Source organism: Rhinopithecus roxellana, chromosome 1, assembly GCF_007565055.1.
Source record: "Rhinopithecus roxellana isolate Shanxi Qingling chromosome 1, ASM756505v1, whole genome shotgun sequence".
Taxonomy (NCBI): Eukaryota; Metazoa; Chordata; class Mammalia; order Primates; family Cercopithecidae; genus Rhinopithecus; species Rhinopithecus roxellana.
Window position 1 is genome coordinate 56711823 of NC_044549.1, and position 16985 is coordinate 56728807.

General features: G+C 47.2%; 1 protein-coding gene and 1 pseudogene across 1 annotated transcript in view; one reads left to right on the plus strand and one right to left on the minus strand.

Moving 5' to 3' along the window:
* Positions 1–4519: 4519 nt before the first annotated feature.
* IP6K1 (inositol hexakisphosphate kinase 1) overlaps positions 4520–16985 on the plus strand; it is a 69048-nt gene continuing 56582 nt past the window's right edge. Inside the window, exon 1 of the mRNA XM_010369600.2 lies at positions 4520–4711. The gene's annotated coding sequence lies outside the window, so the exon portion shown is untranslated. The remainder of the gene's footprint in view (positions 4712–16985) is intronic.
* Positions 15144–15533, minus strand: LOC104667252 (annotated as a pseudogene).

Below are 16985 nucleotides of genomic sequence, written 5' to 3' on the forward strand. Positions count from 1 at the left end.
GATCTCACTATGGTGCCCAGGTTGGAGTGCAGAAGCTATTCACAGGTGTTACAGCGCACTATAGCCTCTAACTCCTGGCTTCAAGAGAGCCTCTCATCTCAGCCTCCTGAGTAGCTGGGACTATGGGCGCAGTACTGCACCTGGATTTATTTTTCTTTTCTTTTCTTTTTTTTTTTTTTTGAGACGGAGTCTCGCTCTGTCACCCAGGCTGGAGTGCAGTGGCCGGATCTCAGCTCACTGCAAGCTCCGCCTCCCGGGTTCCCGCCATTCTCCTGCCTCAGCCTCCAAGTAGCTGGGACTACAGGCGCCCGCTACCTCGCCCGGCTAGTTTTTTGTATTTTTCAGTAGAGACGGGGTTTCACCGTGTTAGCCAGGATGGTCTCGATCTCCTGACCTCGTGATCTGCCCGTCTCAGCCTCCCAGAGTGCTGGGATTACAGGCTTGAGCCACCGCGCCCGGCCGGATTTATTTTTCTTTTAAGAAGGTATTGTATGATGCTTGGACTGACAGTGTGACTGATGCTGTATAGAGATAATAGGCTATCATCCTTGTCAGTGACTGAGGGGCCTCCAATCAACATGTCTACTCAGGGCCACCTACTTCCTTTTCCTATCCAAAAGAGAGAGAACAATGTTTTGTGTGTGTGTGTGTGTGTGTGAGAGAGAGAGAGAGAGACAGAGAGAGAGAGAGAGGAGATAGGGTCTGGCTTTGTTGCCCAGGCTGGAGGGCAACTGTGTGATCTTGGCTCACTGTGGCCTTGACCTCCCAGGTTCAATGGATTCTCCTACTCACATTCCCAGTAGGTGGGACTACAGGCATGGACTACCATGCCTGGCTAATTTTTAATTTTTTTGTAGAGATGGGGTCTTTCTATGTTGACCAGGCTGTTCTTGAATTCCTGGGTCCAAGCGATCTTCCTGCTTCAGCCTCCCAAAGTGCTGGGATTACAGGTGTCTGGCTCACTGTTGCTTTTTTTGTTGTTGTTGAGATGTTCCTCTTTTTAATTTTTTTCGTAATTTTTAATTTTTGTGGGTACATAGGTGTATAAATTTGGAGGTACATGAGATGTTTTGATAAGGTATGTAATGCTTAATAATCACTTCATCGAAAATGCGGTATCCATCCCTGGAAGTATTTATCCTTTGTGTTACAAATAATCCAATTATACTATTTTAGTTATTTTAAAATGTACAATTAAGTTATTATTGACTATAGTCACTTTGTTGTGCTATCAAAACACTAGGTCTCATTCATTTTTCTTTTTTTTCTGGTGTCCATTAACCATCCCACCTCCCCACCTCTTCCAGACTCTGGTAACTATCCTTTTACTCACTATCTCCATGAATTAAATTGTTTTGTTTAAATCTTTTTCCTTTTTTTTTTGAGACGGAGTCTTACTTTGTCACCCAGGCTGGAGTACAGTGGCAGGATCTTGGCTCACTGCAACCTCCGCCTCTCATGTTCAAGCAATTCTCATGCCTCAGTCTCCTGAATAGCTGGGACCCCAGGTGCATGCCACCACACCCGGCTTTTTATTTTTTACTTTTAGTAGAGACGGAGTTTTACCATGTTGGCCAGGTTGGTCTTGAACTCCTGACCTCAGGTGATCCTGCTGCCTCGGCCTCCCAGAGTTCTGGGATTACAGGCGTGAGCCACCACACCAGTCAATTTCATCCTTTTTCATGGTTGAATAATACTCCATTCTGCATATGTACCATATTTTATTATTATTTTTTTGAGATGGAGTCTCACTTTGTTGCCCAGACTGGAGTGCAGTGGCGCGATTTCGTCTCACTGCAAGCTCCGCCTCCTGGGTTCACGCCATTCTCCTGCCTCAGCCTCCTGAGTAGCTGGAACTACAGGTGCTCACCACCAAGCCCAGCTAATTTTTTGTATTTTTAGTAGAGATGGGGTTTCACCATGTTAGCCAGGATGGTCTCGATCTCCTGACCTCGTGATCCGCCTGCCTCAGCCTCCCAAAGTGCTGGGATTACAGGCGTGAACTACCACGCCTGGCCCATATGTACCATATTTTCTTTCTTTTTTTTTTTTTTTGAGACAGAGTCTCGCTCTGTCGCCCAGGCTGGAGTGCAGTGGCCGGATCTCAGCTCACTGCAAGCTCTGCCTCCCGGGTTCCTGCTGTTCTCCTGCCTCAGCCTCCTGAGTAGCTGGGACTACAGGTGCCCGCCACCTCGCCCGGCTAGTTTTTGTATTTTTTAGTAGACACGGGGTTTCACCGTGTTCGCCAGGATGGTCTCGATCTCCTGACCTCGTGATCCGCCCGTCTCGGCCTCCCAAAGTGCTGGGATTACAGGCTTGAGCCACCGTGCCCGGTCATATTTTCTTTATTCATTCATCTGTTGATGGACACTTAGGTTGCTTCCAAATCTTGGCTATTGTGAATGGCGCTGCAGCAAACACGGAAGTGCAGATATCTTTTTAATATACTGATTTCCTTTCCTTTGGGTACATACCCAGCAATGGGATTGTTGGATCATGTGGTAACTGTATTTATAGTTTTCTGAGGAACCTCCAAACTGTTATCCATGGTAGTTATACCACTGTTGCTTTTTGCTTTTTGAGGGCCCCATCAAACTTCAGGGCAATTTGCCAACTGTATGTGGAGGTTTTCTTGGGAAGGATTTGGAGCTTTTGCACTGGGGTGAGGGGTGATGCCGACTTGAGAATCCTGTGGCATGGCTGGTCCTGGAGGATTAGCAGAATCCCCCTTTTGAGGGTTGTTGACTTTTCTTCCCGATGTTTCTTCTGGTTCCTCTGCTCTCGCCTCTCCCTGTGCTGACCTGAGCTACTGCATGTAGCCAGGTGGCCTGCAACAATCTGCTGGTGGGCAGGTCTTGCTGGGTGCAATGTTGGCCCACTCTCCATGCCCATCCTGACATCAGGTCTCAGGCTTCTGCCAGCTCTCCAAGAGGATCTTACTGTGGTAAATCCAAGTTATCACAGTCTTTCCTCCTCTGTTGAGTCTGTGGGCCTGATCCCCCTCAGGGCACTGGAGAACCTTACTTTCTTTCTTTTTCTTTTGAGACAGAATTTTGCTCTGTTGCCCAGGCTAGCGTGTAGTGGCGTGATCTCAGCTCACTGAACCTCTGCCTCCCAGGTTCAAGTGATTCTCCTGCCTCAGCCTCCTGAGTAGCTGGGATTACAGGTACCTGCCACCACGTCTGGCTAATTTTTGTATTTTTAGTAGGGACGGGGTTTCACCATTTTGGCCAGGCTGGACTCGAACCCTGGACCTCAAGTGATCCGCCCGCTTTGGCCTCCCAAAATGCTGGATTGCAGGCATGAGCCACCGCACCTGGCTAGGAGGGCCTCCCTTTCTGAACCAGTTATGGTATCCTAGGGCCAGGAAGAAGCTGAGTGCCTTCTGTGGGAACAAAACAAAACAAAAACCCTTCATGGGGCTTCCACCAAAGTTAGTGTTTTAAGGCATGCCTCAGAAACAGCAACTTCTGGAAGCAGGTTGTTCCAGGAAGTGGTTTTAGGCCGATTTTTCCTGAGTTCTTCCCCTGCTCTAAGGGTTCATGAAATCTTCCTCTGAGAAGCTCCACTTTTATTTTCATTCTACAGATGGGGCAACCAAAGCTAAAGAAAGGCTAAGGCTCAAAAGAGTTAGCTAGTTGGGGCATTTGGGTGTGGGCCCACGCCACGTAACTTCATCTGGTGTTCTAAGCCTAAAGCCAAGCCCAGAGTTAGGTGTTCTGTATGGGGAGCAAGGTGTGACCATCTTCCTGGGACCATTAATATGCCTGGTAGGCCGGTCATGACAGTCCAGGGCCAAAGATGCTGTCATAGGATCTCAAGACAAGATGCTCTAGGACTGAGAAAAGGGAGTGCCCGCCGTGTGTCAGGACTTGTGCTAGGCTCTAAACCTCAGGCAGGAAAGCATGGGCAATGAGTCAGAGGCTGCTGTGGCAGCACAGACTGCTGTACCTCGAGGCTACTAAGGGACAAAGCGCGGGAAGCCAGGATAGAGGCTCCTCACACTCTGAAACCAGTAGGAGGAGGTGCGAGAACCAGCACCTCCATTTCTAGAGGTGGTGTGACCTTGGCTCGGCCTCCCCTGAGCCTCAGTTTCCTCTCCAGAGTGAACTGGGGGCTGCACCCCCCTTCTCCCAGAGTGGGTGACAAAAAAACGAATAGCACACCGCTGAGAGTCCCTGTGTGTGCGCAAACGTATGAGAAGACGCCGCCGGTACCACACCGGGGCCAGACACGCAGAGAGGCCAAGGGCGCTCTGGCCTCAGAGTCGCCAGCAAAAGCTCCGCCAGTCACAGCGAGAACGAAGCGCATGCGCAAACCCATGCCGTCACAGTCACGTGCCCCACGCTTTCGGCACAGGCCCTGAGAGGCAGACTCTGACTGACAGGTGAGCTGACCTGTTAGCGGGAAGCAGTGCCCCTGGCGACGAGCAAAAAGACTGTTGATTGGGGAGGGCACCCCCTCGGGGGCGGGTTCTTTGGAGTCCTGGTTACTATGACGCCCGGCCCCCGCCCCCTCGGCTAGCCGCCATCTTGTTGTTGATCCGTACCCAGTGGGCAGCGCCGGGAGCTGGACCAAGCGGCCGGTGAGAGGCCGCTGTAGCGGGGCTCAGCCACCTGTGCTGCCTGCCAGGGGGCGGGCCGAAACCTGGAGGCCCGGGGGGCCCAGCTCCCGTAGGGAGCCGTGGGCGCCCGGTACCCGGGCCGGGCGGGTGAGTGACAGGAGCCGGGCCGATTGACCGGCCTGACGCCCGCGGGGAGGGCGGTGGCGGGCGCGGCGTTGGAGTGGGCGCGCGTGGGGTCGGGGCTCCGGTGGAGCATCACTGGAACATCGCTCGAGCGTCCTGACCGGCCGCCCGCCGAGCCTCCTAGATGCTGGCACCGAAGCCGGGGAACAGCCGGTGTGGAGGTCGGAGAGCGCCAGTGCCTGAGGTCTGGCCGGCTAGTAGCGGGAAACCAGCTTCTCTGACCGAAGCTCTGGACTCTGCTGATCCGGAGCGCCGAAGTGTGTCCGGTGCCACCCTGATGCTCTCCTGGGAGTTGTGTTGCTCCTGGCTGAGAAATAGACTTACCTCTTTCTTAGATAGCGCTCCTGCGAGTGATTTTCAGGACGCTGGATGCTAAGACTAGACGAATCAAGCCAAAGCCCCCGCGAGCCAGGCAGGCAGGTGTCATGGCCCTGTGATTCTGGCAAGGGGGACCCTCTGCCTGGCTGCTGCTTCCCGAGACCCGTTCGGAACCTCACGTGTACCTCGAAGCTCACCGTTTGTTTCCTACCAAAGAGCCTGGTTAAATGTCCGTAATGGCCGAGTTCTATTTTGGAACATAATTTCTTTGGTTCTTCACCACCACTTTTTGGAGAGTGGTAATGTCTTCCTCTTTTTGCTTTAGGAGAAAGTGAATATTATGGTGATAACTTGATTGATTTTTTTTCTCCTAAAGAGATACTCGCCATAGGAGACAAAGGAAATGTAGGAGTGTCTTAGAATCGGAAAAATAAATGAAACTTGTTTTTGTTGTGGATGGTATCTAACTGGCAAATTAACTTTTTTTTTTTTTTTTTTGCGACAGTCTCTCACTCTGTTGCCCAGGCCGGAGTGCAGCGGCGCAGTCTCGGCTCACCACAACCTCCGCCTCCTGGGTTCAAGCGATTATCCTGCCTCAGCCTCCTGAGTAGCTAGGACCACAGGCGCGCGCCACCAATGCCCGGCTAATATTTGTATTTTTAATAGAGACGGGTTTTCACCATGTTGGCCAGGCTGGTCTCGAACTCCTGACCTCGTGAGCCTCAGCCTCCCAAAGTGCTGGGATTACAAGTGTGAGCTACTGCGCCCGGTGCAAATTAACTTTTAACATTAGTAAAATTATCTTGCTCAGTGAAAACAGACCTTCAGGCCCCTTTCCTGTGAATGTGGGCAGGTTGGAGATCCTCAGCAGAGTGTGCTGGTCTAGGAAGAGTTCTGATTGTTACAAAACACATTTCTCTTGACCTGTGGCCTCTGGTTCTTTGCACAGTCTTCTTGTATGTGGTCATACAACATGCCTGCATGAGGTGACTAAGAAGTCAAGCGACAATACTTTGTGCACTTTTCTTCTTTCTTTTTTTTTTTTGAGACGGAGTCTCGCTCCTTTGCCAGACTGGATACAGTGGTGCGATCTCGGCTCACTGCAACCTCTGACTCCCTGGTTCAAGCAGTTCTCCTGCCTCAGCCTCCCGAGTAGCTGGGATTACAGGCACATGCCACCACGCCCAGCTAATTTTTGTATTTTCAGTAGAGATAGGGTTTCACTATGTTGGCCAGACTGGTCTTGAACTCCTGACCTCGTGATCCGCCCGCCTCGGCCTCCCAAATTGCTGGTATTACTTACAGGCGTGAGCCACTGTGCCTGGCCATGCACCCAGCCTACTTTGTGCACTTCTATCAGGTCTTGTCACCTCTGAATGTATGATTTTGAAAGAGGCCAGATGTGGTGGCTCATGTCTGTAATCCCAGCACTTTGGGAGGCTGAGGCGGGCGGATCACCTGAGGTCAGGAGTTCGAGACTAGCCTGGCCAACATGGCGAAGTCCCGTCTCTACTAAAAATACAAAAATTAGCTGGGCGTGGTGGTGCATGCCTGTAGTCCCAGCTCTTTGGCTGAGGCAGTAGAATCACCTGAACCCGGAAAGTGGAGGTTACAGTGAGGCGAGATCGCGTCACTGCACTCCAGCCTGGGCAACAGAGTGAGACTTAGTCTCAGGAAATAAATAATAAGTAAAAATAATTTTGAAAGAAACTACCTCCTTGGTCAGGAGATCCTTTAGGAAAGCAGGTGCTGAACCCAGAGGAGGCTGGCTGCTTGTTGCTGTTCAACTGAGTTTATACTACACTTGTGAGGCAAGGGAGAAGTTGAGTAGTCTTTATTTATTTCATTGTCCTTCAGGGCCATTTTTTAAATCTTTAGTGTGTTTTAATCTTGGTAAGACCAGTTTCTTGGGCAGTTCTTGAAAAGAAAGGAGGGGGATACTAAAATATTAGGAGCTTTTCAAAATTGTCCCAAGCCCTGCTTTTTTTTTTTCTGAGACGGGGTTTCACCATGTTGGCCAGGCTGGTCTTGAACTCCTGACGTGTGATTCATCTACCTCAACCTTGGCCTGGGATTACACGGGTGAGCCACCGCACTGGCTGTCATTTGCATTTTAAGTAGAGACAGGGTCTCAGTTGCCCAGACTGGGCTTGAACTCCTAGTCTCAAGTGATCCTCCTGTCTTGGCCTCCCAAAGTGCTGGGATTACAGGCATGAGCCACCACGCCTGGCCTTTTTTTTTTTTGAGACAGAGTCTCACTCTGTCGCCCAGGCTGGAATGCAGTGGCATGATCTTGCCTCACTGCAGCTTCTGCTTCCTGGGTTCAAGCGATTCTCCTGCCTCAGCCTCCCGAGTAGCTGGGACTACAGGCGTGCACCAGCACGCCTGGCTAATTTTTGTATTTTTTTTTGGTAGAGCTGGGGTTTTGCTGTGTTGGCCAGGCTGGTCTCAAACTCCTGACCTCAGGTGATCCACCCACCTTAGCCTCCCAAAGTGCTGGGATTACAGTTGTGAGCCACCACGCCTGGCCACGCCTGGCCTGTTTTAAGAGACAGTCTCTTAAAAAACTCCTAGGCTTGAGTGTAGTGGCCCAGTTGTAGCTCACTGCAGCCTCCAACTCCTGGGCTCAAGTGATTCTCTTGCCTCAGCTTCCCAAGTAGCTAAGACTAAACATGTGTGCCACCATGCCTGGCTAATTTTCTTTGTCTTAATTTTTTGTAGAGATGGGGGTCTCACTGTGTTGCTTAGGCTAGTCTCAAATTCCTGGGTGCAAACGATCTTCCTGCCTCAGATACCTGAAGTACAGGCATGAGGCACTGTGCCTGGTTTGTGATGGGCATTTTTAAGTGCAAATGTGTCAGACTATTGTTATAATAGTAGACCCTCCAGGCCAGGCGCGGTGGCTCACGCCTGTAATCCCAGCACTGTGGGAGGCCGAGGTGGGTGGATCACAAGGTCAGGAGTTCGAGACCAACCTGACCAACATGGTGAAGCATTGTCTCTACTAAAAATACAAAGATTAGCCGGGCCTGGTGGCACGTGCCTGTAATCCCAGCTACTCGGGAGGCTGAGGCAGGAGAATCTCTTGAACTTGGGAGGTGGAGGTTGCAGTGAGCCAACCAAGATTGTGCCACTGCACTCCAGCCTGGGCGACGAGCTAGACTCCGTCTCAAAAAAAAAAAAAATATAGTAGACTTTCCATCCACTGTTCTTTATCTTTGCATAATTTATCTGTAAACTTTAGTACTTTTATTTACTTAATTTTTTTTTGAGACAGGTCATACTCTGTTGCCCAGCTGGAGTGCAGTGGCTCAATCATAGCTCACTGCAGCCTCGAACTCCTGGGCTCAGGTGATTCTCCTGCCTCAGCCTCCAGAGTAGCTAGAACTACAGGTGGGCACTACTGTGCTCAGCTAATTCTTAATTTTAATTTTTTTTTGGTAATGGACATGGAGTCTTGTTTGTTGCCGAGGCTGGCCTCTAGCTCCTTGGTTGGAGTGATCCTTCCACCTCGGCCTCCCAAAATGCTGGATTACAGATGTGAGTCACCTTGCCTGGCCGATTTCAGGACTTTTTCACACTGCACAGACTGTGGAGATCCTGCACTGAAATCAGGAACTACTACAGGCTTATGGGATGAGATCTGATGTCCTAATGTGGCATTTAAGGCGATATAGTCCAGCTGGCTCCAGCCTACCTCCTCTGGGTTTATCCTAATCCCCACTAACCAAATGGTTTGCTAAACATTCCATACGTACTCTTTCTTTACACAAATCCTCTCATGGCTGAATCCAGTGACCTTTGGCCTGTGGAGATGACCTTTTCCTTCAGCTTCTCTCTTGTCCATAGTCCAGCTCCATTTCTACCTACCTCTTTATGAAATGTCCCCCAAACATTTCAGCTCCTGGGGATATATTCCATACTCTTCGAACTGCAGTGGCATTATTGCCCTGAAACAAACATCAAAATAGTATTTGCTCTTTTAAGAATAATTTTTTAGACCAGCACAGTGGTTCATGCCTGTAATCCCAGCACTTTGGGAAGCCAAGGCGGAGGCGGGTGGATCACCTGAGGCCAGGAGTTCGAGACCAGCCTGGCCAACATGGTGAAACCCTGTCTCTACTGAAAATACAAAAAATTTAGCTGGGTGTGGTGGTGGGCGTCTGTAATCCCAGCTACTTGGGAGATTGAAGCAGTAGAATCACTTGAACCCGGGAGGCGGAGGTTGCAGTGAGCCGAGATTGTGCCATTGCACTCCAGCCTGGGCAACAAGAGGGAAACTCCGTCTAAAAAAAAAAAAAAAAAAATATATATATATATATATATATATATATATATATATTGTTTCCTCTGGTAGAGCCTAATCCTTTTCTGACAGGGACTGTGTTTTACACTTCTTGTGTCTTTTTGCACCTGTAGATGAGGACCAGATATTTATAAATATGTACTAGATTTGTCTGAGTTGGAAACACCTTTTGTAACTAAACAGAGAAATAGAAGGGAGTGGGCAAGTAGAAATGGGGATTTGGTGGCTGTGAATTTTTGCCTCCACCCTGCCTTGCCTTGAAGTATGCTTTATAGAGGCAGGCCTGTCCCTTAGTGCTGCAGAACAGAGACAGAACTTGCTCAAAGGGCAGAACTAAGGCCTAAAAAGAGCCCTTCCTTGTTAAAATGCCAGTTTTCTAGGAAAACATTTCTGTGAATATGGCACTGGATGCAAACATTCTTAGGCCCTTTTCTTTGTTGGGTCTTGATCTCACTGCCTCCTTGGGCTGCTGTAAATGGCAGTGTTTGCTGCCTGACCTCCTCCTGGTGCAGCCCTGACACTATAAGGAACAGTGATGGGCAGAGCTGGGGAACGACTGCACAGTACACTCTATTTCTGACTTGGAACAAGGAAGCAATCTGGCATTTTGTGTCTTTGTGGCTGTGGATCTGTGCTTTTGCACTGATTTTTAAATATAGGTTTTCATTTCTCCTACTATAGCAGAATTTAAGCAATAGATTCTGGGTAGGAAAGCCTAAGACTCTGTGTGTGTGTGTGTGTGTGTGTGTGTGTGTGTGTGTGTGTGTGTGTGTGTATGAAAGATGATAAATACTCTCAGGTGTGCTACTGTGGTTTGAAGTTGCATTTATTTAGAAGATATAACAAATGAGCTTTCATGAGAACATGTGTTCACTTCAGTGCTGGATCTCTGTTAGGGACATTGTTTTGTTGAGTGCCTAGAAAATCTGCTGATCTCTTTTGTAAAATTTTATTTGTGGGTTTAGCTTATTTATTCCTGTCTCATTATGTAAAAGGAGGGCAGGGTAGGGGAGCAGGTCTAGGACTGGACTCTTTTCAAGTCTAAAATTCGATGTTAATGAATAAGAGCACCTTATAAATACATAAAAATCTAGGTGTAGGCCAGGTGCCATGGCTCATGCCCGTAATTCCGGAACTTTTGAAGTTGAAGCAGGCAAATTGCTTGAGCCCAGGAGTTTGAGAGCAGCCTGGGCAACATAGTGAGACCCTGTCTCCACAAAAAAAAAAAAAAAAAAAAAGTAAAATTAAACGAGCATGGTGGCATTCCCGGCTACTTGGGAGGCGGAGGTGGGAGAATTGCTTGAGCCCAGGGGTTGAAGTTGCAGTGAGCCATCATTGTGCCACTGCATTCCTGCCTGGATGACAGAACAAGACCCTGTCTCTAAAAAGAAAAGAAAAATTTGGGTGTATTGTGATTGAATGAACAATTATTAAACAACTTACTCTGTAATAAAAAAATCAGATGATGTCATATGTTGATGGAAATATGGAGAAATCAGAGACCTCATACACTGTTGGTGGGAATGTCAAGTGGGCCACTTGGGAAAACAGTCTTTATGTGGTTAAACATAGAGTTACCATATGACCCAGCAATCTCCCTCCTGGCTGTCTACCCAAGAGAAGTGAAAACAAATGTTCACACAAAAACTTGTACACGAATGTTTATGGCAGCGTTATTCATAATAACCAAGAGGAGAAGCAACCCAAGTGTCCATCAACTGACAGATAAAATGTGGTATATACATACAAGGGAACATTATTCTGCAATAAAAAGGAGCAAAGTGCTGATACATGTTGCAACATGGATGAATCTTGAAAGCATGTTAAGTGAAAGAAGTCAGATACAGAAGTTCACATTTATATGATTTCATTTATGTGAAATATCCAGAATAGGCGATTCTATAGAAACAGAAAGTAGCTTAGTGATTGCTTAGGGCTTGGAGGTGGTTGTGGGGGATAGAGAAAATGATAGCTTAAGGGTATGGGATTTCTTTTTGAGATGATTAAAACATTCTAAAATTGCAGTGATGGTTGCTCCTATCTCTGAATATTTTATACTTAAAATCATTGAATTGTACACCTTAATGGGTGAATTGTATGTTGTGTGAACAATAATAAAGCTGTTAATTAAAAACGTATTGGCTGGACATGGTGGCTCATCCCTGTAATCTTTGCACTTTGGGAGGCTGAGGCAGTAGGATCACTTGAGCCCAGGGGTTCGAGACCAGCTCTGGAAACATAGCGAGACCCCATCGATACAAAAAATAAAAAAATTAGCCGGGCATGGTGGTGCATGGCCGTAACCCCAGCTACTGAGAAGTCTTAAGATGAGAGGATCGCTTGAGTCTGGGAGTTTGAAGCTGCAGTGAGCTATGGTTGGGCCATTGTGCTCCAGCCTGGGTGATGGAGTAGGACCCTATCTTTTTTTTTCTTGAGACGAAGTCTCGCTTTGTCACCTAGGCTGGAGAGCAGAGGCGTGATCTCTCCTCACTACAACCTCTGCCTCCCAGGTTTGAGTGATTTTCCTGCCTCAGCCTCCTGAGCAGCCGGGATTACAGGCACCTATCGCCATGCCCAGCTAATTTTTTGTATTTTTAGTAGAGATGAGGTTTCACCATGTTGACCAGGCTAGTCTTGACCTCCTGACCTCAAGCCATCTACCTGCCTTGGCCTCCCAAAGCACCGGGATTACAGGCATGAGCCACCACACCTTGCTGAGACCCTGTCTTTTTTTTTTTTTTTTTTTTTTTTGAGACAGAATCTCACTCTTGTTGCTCAGGCTGGAGTGCAGTGGCGCGATCTCGGCTCACTGCAGCCTCCGCCTCCCGGGTTTAAGCGATTCTCCTGCCTCAGCCTCCCGAGTAGCTGGGATTTACGGGCATGTACCACCACGCTCGGCTAATTTTTGTATTTTTAGTACAGATGGGGTATCACCATGTTGGCCAGGATGGTCTTGATCTCCTGACCTTGTGATCCACCCGCCTTGGCCTTCCAAAGTCCTGGGATTACAGGCGTGAGCCACCATGCCCAGCCGAGAGACCCTGTCTTAAAAAAAAAAGTCATTTCACTGTTAAAGAAAATCCCCTGCACACCAGAAATGGCCAGCTGATCTCTAATCTTTGACCTTTATGCTTTATCATTGTTTTTAAAGAAATTTCCAACTTTATTGAGGTATAATTTTTTTTCTTTCTTTTTTTTTGAGATGGAGTCTCGCAGATGGAGTCTCGCTCTGTTGCCCAGGCTCAAGTGCAGTGGCACGATCTCCGCTCACTGCAACCTCCACCTCCCGGGTTCAAGTGATTCTCCTGCTTCAGCCTCCCGAGTAGCTGGGACTACAGGCATGTGCTACCACGCCTGGCTAAGTTTTTGTATTTTTAGTAGAGAGTGGGTTTCACTGTATTAGCCAGGATGGTTTCAATCTCCTGACCTCGTGATCCACCCACCTTGGCCTCCCAAAGTGCTGGGATAACAGGCTTGAGCCACCAAGCTCGGCATTTTTTTTTTTTTTTTTTTGAGATGGAGTCTCGCTCTGTTGCCAGGCTGGAGTGCAGTGGCTGGATCTCAGCTCACCGCAATCTCTACCTTCCAGATTCAAGTAATTCTGCTGCCTCCCAAGTAGCATGAGACTACAGGCACGTGCCACCATACGCAGCTAATTTTTTGTATTTTTAGTAGAGATGGGGTTTCACCATGTTGTCCAGGATGGTTTCGAACTGACCTCAGGCAATCCACCCACCTCGGCCTCCCAAAATGTTGGGATTACAGGTGTGAACCACTGCGCCTGGCCCAACAGATGTCTATTTCACTTCATTGAAAAGATTTCTTTTTTTGGAGACAGAGTCTTGCTCTGTCGCCCTGGCTGGGGTGTAGTGGTGCCATCTTGGCTCACTGCAACCTCCGCCTCCTGGGTTCAAGTGATTTTTATGCCTCAGCCTCCAGAGTAGCAGGAATTACAGGTATGTGCCACCACAATGGACTGATTTTTGTATTTTTTTAGTAGAGATGGGGTTTTGCCATGTTGATCAGGCTTGTCTTGAACTCCTGACCTCAAGTGATCCACCCACCTTGGCCTCCCCAAGTGCTGGAGTTACAGGCATGAGCCACTGTGCCTGGCCCGGTGAAAAGATGTCAGTTAGTAGTAGAAGGTACTCTTACTTCCCTTTCCAGTCAACCCCAGCCTGCTTCCTTGGACACAGGCAGGTGCTGATCTTTCTATCACTATAGATTAAATTTGCGACTCTTAGAAGTTTCACATAAATGGAATCATAATTTTACAGTTGATCCTCATTATTCACGGAGTTTGTATTTTCAAGTTTGCAAACCTGCTAAAATTTACTTGTAACCCCAAAATCAATACTTTTGGTGCTTTTGCTATCATTTATAGATATGCATAGAGTGACAAAAATTTTGAGTTGTGTGTTCCCAGCTGAGGTTAGACAAGGCAACATGCTGCTGTCTTCTTTTCAATTATCATACTGTAAATAAGTGTCCTTTTCTTGGTCTATTTAGTACTACGGGTTTTTTTGCATTTATTTGCTTTTTTTTCTGAGACTGAGTCTTGCCCTGGCACCCAGGCTGGACTACAGTGGTGCTATCTTGGCTCACTGCAACCTCTGCCTACCAGGTTCAAGTAATTTTCCTGCCTTAGCCTTGCGAGTGGTTGGGATTACAGACATGCACCACCATGCCTGGCTAATTTTTGTACTTTTAGTAGAGATGAGGTTTCACCATGTTGTCCAGGCTGGTCTCGAGCTCCTGGCCTCAAGTGATCCGCCCATCTCGGCCTCCCAAAGTGCTGGGATTACATTCGTGAGCCACTGCACCTGGCCTGATTTGCTTTTTGTTGGTGATTTTTAATGGTTATTTTCATTTTTGTTTATCTTACCAGAAAATAAACACCAACTTTATTAATGTAATAGCAACAGAAAGGATTTCCAGTTTCTCAGAAGGAAAATAACATGACAGTAGCGCAAGTGTTAAAAGAGTAAATGGCTACATTTCTTGTTCTGATAGCTTCCCACCACACACCAAAGGTTCTTCAAGGACAGCTGCCACCGGAGCTGCTGCAAGAACATGTTTTTCACTGGGTGTAGCTTCACAGTCAACTCCTCAAGCAGAAGACAAAAATATTACTTCTTGGAAGATCTTGGTTGAGGGAGAACATATCAGTATGGAGAACAGATCTTTGCTTCTCAAATTCAAGAAAAACCATTAACTAATCTATCAATTTTTTTTTTTTTTTTTTTTTGAGACAGAGTCTCACTCTGTCACCCAGGCCAGAGTGCAGTGGTGCAATCTTGGCTCACTGCAAGCTCCGCCTCCTGGGTTCACACCATTCTCCTGCCTCAGCCTCCCAAGTAACTGGAACTACAGGCGCCCGCCGCCATGCTCAGCTAATTTTTTTTGTATTTTTTTTTAATAGAGATGGGGTTTCACCGTGTTAGCCAGGATGGTCTTGATCTCCTGACCTCGTGATCCACCCGCTTCGGCCTCCCAAAGTGCTGGGATTACAGGCGTGAGCCACTGTGCCTGGCCTAACTAATCTATCAGGTTTTCTCCAATACAGTGTGCCAGAGTGCTCTGTGAAGAATCGTTTTCCATCCCTACCACATGTCTAGGTGAAGGGAGAGGAGGGATGGCAAGCTGCCAGTACACTAGTGGGCACTCCTAGTGATGCTCTGGTCTCTGCTCCCTTTCTGCTGGTAGTAGTAGGCATCCTTTCTAGCCGCTGCAGCAGCTTGATATTGTGGGGAGGAAAGGTCCACCCACTAATCACCTCTTCTTGAAGCTGTATTTTTTGTGTTCATAGAAGAGGTCTGTCTTAGAGCTCCCTAAATTGACAATCTTTGGGCAGCCATCTCTATCCTTCTCCTGGATGGTGCACTCCTTACAATAATAGGCACTGGATACCCCAGAGCCCCCATAGATAACACAGCGCCCCAGTAAGATATGTAGTCACTCATCACATACGCACACCAGAGTGCAGGGACACAAATCACACATTTGCTGTCACATTTTTCACACAATCTTCCGATGACAACACCAGACTGCTTGCGCCAAAAGATCAAATCAGGATGATGTTTAGCCATAGTTCCCAATGAAGCCGGCCACCGGAAGTCTATTTTTTTGTGTGTGTTTTTTTTGAGACGGAGTCTCGTTCTGTCGCCCAGGCTGGAGTGCAGTGGCCGGATCTCAGCTCACTGCAAGCTCCGCCTCCCGGGTTCACGCCATTCTCCTGCCTCAGCCTCCCGAGTAGCTGGGACTATAGGCGCCCGCCACCCCGCCTAGCTAGTTTTTTGTATTTTTTTTTTTTTTTTAGTAGAGACAGGGTTAGCCAGGATGGTCTCAATCTCCTGACCTCGTGATCCGCCCGTCTCAGCCTCCCAAAGTGCTGGGATTACAGGCTTGAGCCACCGCACCTGGCCCGGAAGCCTATTTTTTAAATTTTGAGACAGCTTACAGATATTAGCCACTGCACCTGGCCTTGTTGGTGATTTTGATGCTTAAAATGGCCCCCAAATGTTGTATTGAAGTGCTGCCTGGTGTTTCTAAGCACAAGAAGGCTTTGATTACCTTACAAGGAATGTGTTAGGTAAGTTTTGTTCAGGCATGAGTTGTAATGCTGTCGACTATGAGTTCAGTGTTAATGAATCAGTAATTTATATTAAATAAGGTGTCTTTAAACAGAAATATACCTAAAAGGTTTTATATTGTATGTGTGTAGATCTGGAAGGTTATATATTGATTGGTTGATGAAAATATGACTAGATCATCTTCCACTGGTTGACAGTTTATAAAAAAAAAAAAGGAAATATGACCAGAGGCTTACAGGAATTTAAACATTTATTTTGTCTAGGTGCAGTGACTCAGTGTTCAGTAACTTATTGTACACAATGACCTTATAAAACATAATTACCATCAGTAATGAGAACTGACTGTATAGTCGCTTGTGTCAGAGCCCTAGCTAAGTGTTCTAGGCTTTAATGTCTGGGAGCCACAGGCAGTGCTTTAGTTGATAAGTATTCATCCCTTAAATTCCCTCTCCCATTAAAAGTCATTTCCACAGCTCACCTATTATACGTAGCTCAGTTTGTAATATTTCATTGTTTCACCATTAACTTCTTGGGCTATGCTGACTTTCAGTTCTCTGAAGGCAAGAATTATTTTTGTTTTCTTAGTAATAATGTACTACATGGTCTTACTCTGTAGGTATTCAATATGTGTTTGATCACGTAAGTACTTAAAAAAATTTTTTTTTTGCACATTTAAATTTAATGGTCCCTGACTGATTTGGAGACTTTATAGTTGCAATTTGGACAAAAAATTGGTTTGGTGATGACTATTCCGGTTTTGTGTGTGTGTGTGTGTGTGTTAGAGTTGTGTGTGTGTGTGTTTGTGTGTATGTGTGTGTTTGTGTGTGTGTGTGTGTGTGAGAGAGAGAGAGTCTTGCTATGTTACCCATGCTGGTCTTGAATTTCTGGGCTCAAGTGATCCTGCTGCCTCAGCCTCCCATGTGTACCACGATGCCTAGCTAGTGAATATTCTGAAACTTATTTATAAAGACTTACGCTCAACTAGAAGATGTTGTATGGACCAGGGCCATGCAGCATACTT